Here is a 7,975-nt window from a genome sequence, read left to right as displayed (position 1 = left end):
TATTAAGTGTTTGAGACCGGATTTGAACCCAGGTACTCCTGACTCCAGGGCCGGTGCTTTATCCACTGCACTACCTAGCCGCCCCTCCACTGCGCCACCTAGCTGCCCCTGGCTCAAATAATTTGGTCAAGGAGAACATTATACACATTAATAGCAACATCATGAGATGATCAACTATGATGGACATGGCTTCTCCCAGAAGTTCTGTGATTAAGGACAATCCTGAGAGACCTGCTATGGAAAATGCCATCCATATAACTGTGGAGTCTGAATGAAGAGTAAAGCATACTATGCTCACTTTAAAAAAAGTCTGTTAGGCTTTTTTTTTTCTCATACTACCCCACCACCCCTCCCTCTTTAGTTCTAATTCCTTTTTCACCATGTGACTAATATGGAAATAATGTTCAAATAATTGTACATGTACAATTTGTATTAGATTGTTCACTGTCATGGGGAGGAGAGAAGGAAAGGAGAGTAGTAGAAAAATATGAAACTCAAAAGCTTGCAAAAGAAATATAGAAAACTACATTTGCAGGTAATTTGGAAAAAAATAAAGAAAAGAAAGAAAAACTAATTTGGTCATAGATCTAAAGCTAGAAGGGAGTTCAGATGATATCTAGTTCAACAAGCTCATTTTCTAGATGAGGAAACCAAGGTCCATGGGGCTTAATGAACTTACTGAGATCACATGGATATATATCAGAGGCAGAATTTGAAATCTTGCCCTTCCATTGTACCACACTACTTTGCTTAGAAAGGATATTCTTTCTATATGTGCATTTGTTGGATTAAAGATGTATATTATATCTGCTTCAAGGAGAAAATGTATCTGAGGAGCCATGGAGGTTTCAGGGTTGGGACAATTGTGGCTATCACATGCCCAAACAGACTCATGCCCCAAAGGAAGCACCTGTCTCCCACTCTGCTTAATCTCTGGAGGCTTTAATAGAAGAGGAAGAGAGATTTTAAGCCCTGTGTGAATCATCAAATCAGAATGTCAGTCATGATAACAGAAGAGCAGCTTAGGGGCTGGTAGGGTGCAGCTGTCCTGTTGGCACAAATTTGGGGGTTAGATTAGAGGTAGGAGCAAAGAAGGCTGCTGGCTACTCTTTATCTCTGGGCAAGCTTTGGGTGAGTGAGCTATGACCAAAAGGGGAAAGCTGCCCTAATTCATGACTAAAAGCACCCAAGCCATGGCTTAGGTGCTTATTTGAATTCATTTTGCATATTTTTCAGGCTCTCCTTTCACTCCCAGATATGCCCAGTGACTCCCATCAGTCTCTTATTAGCACCCACTTATTAGGGCTGGCTAATAAGGCTGATAAAATGCTCAATTAAGCCTAAGATACTCAGTGAAGAAAGGAGAATTGTTAGAAAAGTAAGAGGCAGCCAGTGGAAAGGGGAGGAGCAAAGAGATAGATGCATCCTGACCCTTCTACAGCCCTATTCTATCTGCCCAGTGTTTGCACAATACAGAGCAAAGTCCTCTATGCCGGCCCCTGGGCCTTGAGTGTCCCAATAGTGACTTTGAGTGCCAGAGTAGCAGGTGCTACCCAGAAGAGGCCATAAAGAGGCTGGAGGGCCTTCCCTGCCTAGCCTTGCCTTGATTATGCAAGGTATGTGCACCTGAGGCCTCTGTTTCCTCTTCTCCTCTCCACTCCCCATGAATTTCTGCCCTTCTTCCTTCAAGGCAATTTTTTTTTAAATCCAGTAATTAGCACCTGTTATACAGAAGGTAAGACAGTTAAGTGGTACAATGAATAAAATTCCAAGCCTAGAGTCAGGAAGACTCATCTCCTTGAGTTTAAATCCAGCCTCGGACATTTTCCCACTGTGGGACTCTGGGAAAGTCACTTAACCCAGTTTATCTCAGTTTCTTCATCTATAAATTGAGTTGAAGAAGGAAATGGCAAAACACTAATGATATCTTTGCCAAGAAAATCCCAGATAGGGTCACACCGAGTCAGACATGAACAACAACAAATGCAGAAAGTATAAGGCTAGGCACTATATTTTCATCCACACAGACTCTGCCCTCAAGAAGCTTATTATCTAATGGGAGTAGAGGGGGGGGGGGAGCAGGTAAAAATGAAAACAAAAAACTGTGGTTCAGATAGGAGTGTGTCAAATATAGGTGAGGGATCCATCCAAAGAATTATAAGGAAATTTGGAAAGGAAAGATCCCTCTCTTGTGTGTGTGAAGGCCCACACCAATCTGTTTCCTTCCCACCTTTCCAGTCCCCTCTGAGTACTCAACAATGCAGCCAACTAACCTTCTAGTCATTCCTTGTACATAACCCTCCAACTTCCAACTCCATGTCTTTTCTATGTCTGTAATGTCCTTCCTTTTCATCTCCACCTTCCAGCTTCCCTGAAGACTTAGTTCAAATTCTACCTACACTCTCACTTTCCACCCCCATTGCTAACAAATTCCCTCTGAGATTACCTCTAATTTGCCATGCATAAGCCATGTAGTTGCATATTTATTAACATGTTGTTTAACTGGTGAGAATATGCGTTCCCTGAGAGTTTTTACACACACGCACACACACACACACACACACACACACAGGACTTCAGTGTAGGGAAGAAGAGGCATGGGGATGATATAAACAAAAAAAGTATAAAGATCAAAGTTGCCAATAAAAAGTCAATGAGTATCATTTGACTGGAAGATATCATCTGACTGGACCCTAAAGTATACAAGGTAGAAGGGCTGAATAGGAATAAAACTGAAAGGGCAAGTTGGAGCCAAATTAAAGAGGAGCTTGAATATTTACATTTTTAAAAAATGTATCAATATCTTTTCTTTTTAATGTCAGCTTCATTTCTAAATAATCTTTATCAACTTATCCACCACCTAACAAACAATTTTTTGTTACAAAATAAAGAGAAAAAAGCATTCCAACAAAACTAACCTATACAGCAATTGAATTTGATAGTGTAAGCAGTTCCAGATCTGTAGACACCTCACCACACACACACACACACACACACACACACACACACACACACACTCACAAACACCTTGGCATCTAGGGTCAAGGCTAGGTATTATAATTATACAATGTTCAGTTTAGACGTTTTGCTCTTTCCATTTACATTATTCTAGTTATTTTATTTTCCTAGTTCTATTTACTTCATTCTGAATCAGTTCATATACATATCATCATGCTTTTCTGACTTCTTCACATTCATAATTTCTTATGGAACAATAATATTACATTTTATTAAGGTACCAAAATTTATTTAACCATTCCCCACTGAGTGGGCAATTACTCTGTTTTCATATCTATGCTACCATAAAAGAATTCTTCCATGAATATATTGATATATATGGGACCTTTCCTTCTGTCTTTAGACTAAAAGGATATGCCTAAAAGTGGGGTCTCTGGGTTCAAGGGTGTGGTGTCAGTCAACAAGCATTTATTTTTTAAAAATAGAATTTTATTTTTTCCCATTATAAAATAAATGTAAATGTAAAAATAGTTTTCAACATTAATTTTGCATAAGATTTTGAATTCCATACTTTTCTTCCTCCTTCCTTTCTCCAATCCCCAAGACAGCAAGCAATCTGATATAGGGTATACATGCAATATCATGTTAAACAAATTTACACACTGGTCATATTATAAAAGAAGAAACAGAACAGAAAGGGGGAAACCATGAAGAAGGAAAAAGTGAAAACAGTATGTTTCATTCTACATTCAGAGTTCATAGTTTTATCTCTGGATGTGGATAGTATTTTCCATTATGAGTCTTTTGGAATTGTCTTGGATCATGTAGTGCTGAAAAGTGCTAAGTCTATCATAATTAATCATTGCATAATGTTGTTGTTGCTGTATAAAATGTTCTCCTGGTTCTGCTCACTTCACTCAGCTTCAGTTTAAGTCTTTTCAGGCTTTACTGAAACCTGCCTGCTCATCATTTTTTATAGCACAATAATATTCCATTACATATATATATATATATATATATATATGAAACATTGTATATATTATACCTTGTTCAGCCATTCCCTAACTGCTGAGCACTGACTCAATTTTCATTTCTTTGTCACCATAAAAAGGCTTACTATAAATATTTTTGTAGGATACAGACCTAGTAGTAATATTGCTGGATCAAAGGATATCTATAGCTTTATAGACCTTTGGCATAATTTAAAGTTGCTCTTGGGAATGATTGGATCATCAACAATATTTATTAAGAACTTATTATGGGGACCCAAGATGGTGGCAGCATTTCCCGAGAACTCTGACCCCCCCAACCCCCCTCAAAAACAAAGGATGACTTTAGCCAAAATTTAGAGGGGCAGAACCCATAGAAAGACTGAGTGATACACTTTCCCAGTCCAAGATAACATAAATTCCGAGGAAAAGGTGTGTTTCACCAGGACCAGGGGCTGGAACATAAGCCATGACCCAGCCCAGCCCAGCCCAGCCCAGCCCAGAGATCAGCCCAGCCCAGAGATCACCCGCAGCAGCTTGAAGGGGCAGTGAGAGAACTCTGCTGCACCTGGGTGAGTGTGGAGTGAGGAGCTGCAGATTCTGCGGCCATGTTAAAATGTCAAAAAAGGAAAAAGAACTTATTATGACCTATGAATTATACTAAACTCTGGGAATACAAATAGAAGAATATGAGTTGGAGCCTAGTGAGAAATGAAGAGATTGCTGTGCCTCTCCCCAACTTAAATGGAAGTCCTAAAAACATCCAACCAGAGGGAGGGGTTACAAAGGGGTTAAAGGGGTTAAAGGTACTTCTGAGATGTTGATTCCAGAGCTAGAGAGATCTTTCAGGATGAAGGAGTGATCTGGGGTATTTGGGAGAAATCCCAATGACATTTTATCCCTTTCTAAAGAAAATCCAAATTGCTTACTGCAACTATTAGACTCATTTGCAGCTCTACCAATAGAGTATGAGTATGTCAGTCTTTCTACAGCCCCTCCAAAATTGACTATATTTTTTGTCATCACTGGACCATATAATGCTAAAAACAAAAGAAACAATAGCCCTGTTCTTTATTTAGTAAATAATGGGAAATATAGATTTTTTTTTGCAAGGCAACAGGGTTAAGTGACGGGCCCAAAGTCACACAGCTAGGAAAGTATTAAATATCTGAGATGAATTTGAACTCAGGTCCTCCTGACTCCTGGGTCAGTGCTCTATCTACTGCAGCACCTAGCTGACCCAAAATATAGATTTTTTTCTGAGTAAAGGAATGAAATTATCAGAGTGGCATTCAGTAGATTACTTTGATCTTTTAAATATATTTTACTGATGCTTTATGTATTTACATCATCATTTCCCATTCTCCCCACTTTAGATTGAATCATCCTGTGACAAATGGAAAAATGTATCCAAAAAGTATCCAATATAGAATATATTGACAATAAATATAATAATAATCTTTCCTAGTCTTCTGCCTCTATGCTATAAGAGAAAATGTGTGGTTCATTGCTTCTTCTCTAGGACAGGAAAATTACCTTGTCTGAGATGTAAAGGATGAGTCGGGAGGGGATAATCTGGAAGTAAGAAGTCTTATTAAGGAGGCTATTAGAATAGTTTAGATAAGATAAGTAAGAGCAGAAAGCAAGGCATGGGTATGTAGGATTTTATGAAAATAGAAATGACAACATATCAGCTGCTTGGAGATAGAAGATGAGGGAGAGCGAAGAGTCAAAGATAGACTCCAAGATTGCCTGGGAAGATAGTGATGCTATAAATAGAAATGGAAAAGTATGGAGAAGGGACAGGTTTTTAGAAAGAAAAAATGAGTTGCTTTGGACATGTTGAGTTTGGGGTCCTATGGGTGGGGTTGGAGGCATCTTTATCCAAGTAGAGTGTCCCATAGACATTTGGAAATGCAACTTAAGGGAGAGGTCAGGGTTGCAAATGTGGTTGTGGGGAATCATCTGAAAATGCTATGGGAGTGATGAGAAAACCATTGGAGTAGAGCAGAGAAAGAGGAGAGGTACACAGATAGCAAGATGCCCACCCAGGAAGGCAGTTGCAGGGAGAGGAAGAGATAGAATAAAGGTTAGAAAAGAGATATTTGTACCTAGAATGGCAATTGTGGATAAAAGAGATTTAGGAGAATGTTGGAAATGTTGGAAAGTGAGTGTATGCAGAACCAAACAGTCCAAAAGTTTGTAGAATTTAATTTAACAAACATTTACAGAAGCTATTGTGTGTCTGGGAGCTAAGAGGTGCAGTGGATGATTTTGGTTCTAGAGACAGAAATTCTCATCTTTGTAAACTCAAATCTAGCCTCAGATACTTGTTAGCTGTGTGAACCTGGGTAAATCACGTAATCCTGTTTGCTCAGTTTCCTTATTTGTAAAATGAGCTAGAGAAGGAAATAGCAAACCACTCTAATATCTTTGCCAAAAAAAAAAAAACCCAAATGGGGTCATGAAGAGTCAGAAATTAAATAGCAAAAAATTATGCACCTAGCATGGTGCTAGGTGAACTGAATTGGGAAAGAATATTGGGTTCATAGAAAATCTGAATTCAACTTTTGCCTTTATCTACCTATAGCTGTGTAACTATGGGCAAGACATTTCACTTTTCAGCCTCAATCTCCTTATCTGTAAAATGGGTGCAACAATCTCTTCCCTACCAAGCCCATAAAGTAGATATAGGATATAATGGCTAAAAAAGCAATTTGAAAGCTGAAAATATATGAGAAAAATTATATAATTATCCTTTGGTGAATCCTAAGATGAATGAGATGCAGGCTCTCTCCCTCATTTCTCCAAAATAAGACAAGATTTTTCCTGATCTAAAAATGAGAAAGATAGACAAGATGATGCAAAGAAAGTGACAAATACTGTTAACCATTTTTTTTTTTTTACTGAGCTATCTCTAATCTGGGCATGAGAAAGCAGGCCAGAGAAAGAATAAGGTAGCAGTTTATTAATTACTTCTTTGTAAGGAATTGATTTGCAAATGATTTACATTTCATGGGATTAAACTATTCCTTGGAGCTCTGCCTTCCTAAAGTTTGGGCAGAGAATATATGCATGTATTTTGAGAATTTAAGTGATCTTCCTAGAAAAAATCCTGTTGTTCTTTGTCCATTTTCAAAGGAGACCACAATGCTTGAGTAAGGGGGTGTTGTGCAAAGTCACTGGCCTCAATTTCCCCTCCAGAGTCATCTGGGTCCAATGACCATATATAAATCAGGATAACTGGAGATGACCCTGGTTGTGAGGCAACTGAGGTTAAGTGACTTATCCTGGGTCACTCGCCTAGTAAGCATCAAATATCTGAGATCAAATTTGAACTCAGATCCTTCGGACTCCAGGGCCAGTGCTCTATTCATTGAGCCACCTGGCTGCCCCAGGAAAAGTCTACCATGGAGGAAGATACAAATATTACATCCATTATGGTCAGCTGAGTAGGAGTGCTCCGGGAATGGTTAGATTGATTGCATAGTTTTGTGTTGTATAGTGGAGAACAGAACTGATTCACTTCACTTAACACGGGCAAAAAATGCTGGACTTGTCATGAGTAAAACAAATTTTCAGTTTCCCAGACCCAGAACCTTCCTGTGAAAAGGATCTCTAGACATTCAGTTATCATTATTAGATTCATTACACATACCATATTAATTTATATGAAAATCATAACTCTCTACAGTACTACTAGGGAAATGGAGAAGACCCTTCCTAGACCCTGTCTGTGTTGTGAGGGCTAGGGCCTTAGAGTTGGAAAGTAGGTAGTGTAGTAGGAAGAACTAGGATTGTTTCTAGATAGGGGAACTGAGTCCCACAAAGATTAAATAATTTGCCCATACAGCTGGCAGGTGTCCGGGGTGAGGCAGCCTTCTCTGTTCAGTGTGACAGAGCCTACCTCATTGGCCATTTATAGAAAGAAGCTGCAAGATGTAACTTTCAGACAATCTCAGCTCCTCCATTCCTTTTTCTGGCTGCAGGTCAGACAGTTGGCTGCTTGCCATTTTTTACATCTTCAC

The sequence above is a fragment of the Macrotis lagotis genome, chromosome 1 (genome assembly GCF_037893015.1).
Source record: "Macrotis lagotis isolate mMagLag1 chromosome 1, bilby.v1.9.chrom.fasta, whole genome shotgun sequence".
NCBI lineage: Eukaryota > Metazoa > Chordata > Mammalia > Peramelemorphia > Peramelidae > Macrotis > Macrotis lagotis.
The sequence above is the reverse complement of the archived record's forward strand: the minus strand, read 5'-3'. Positions refer to the sequence as shown.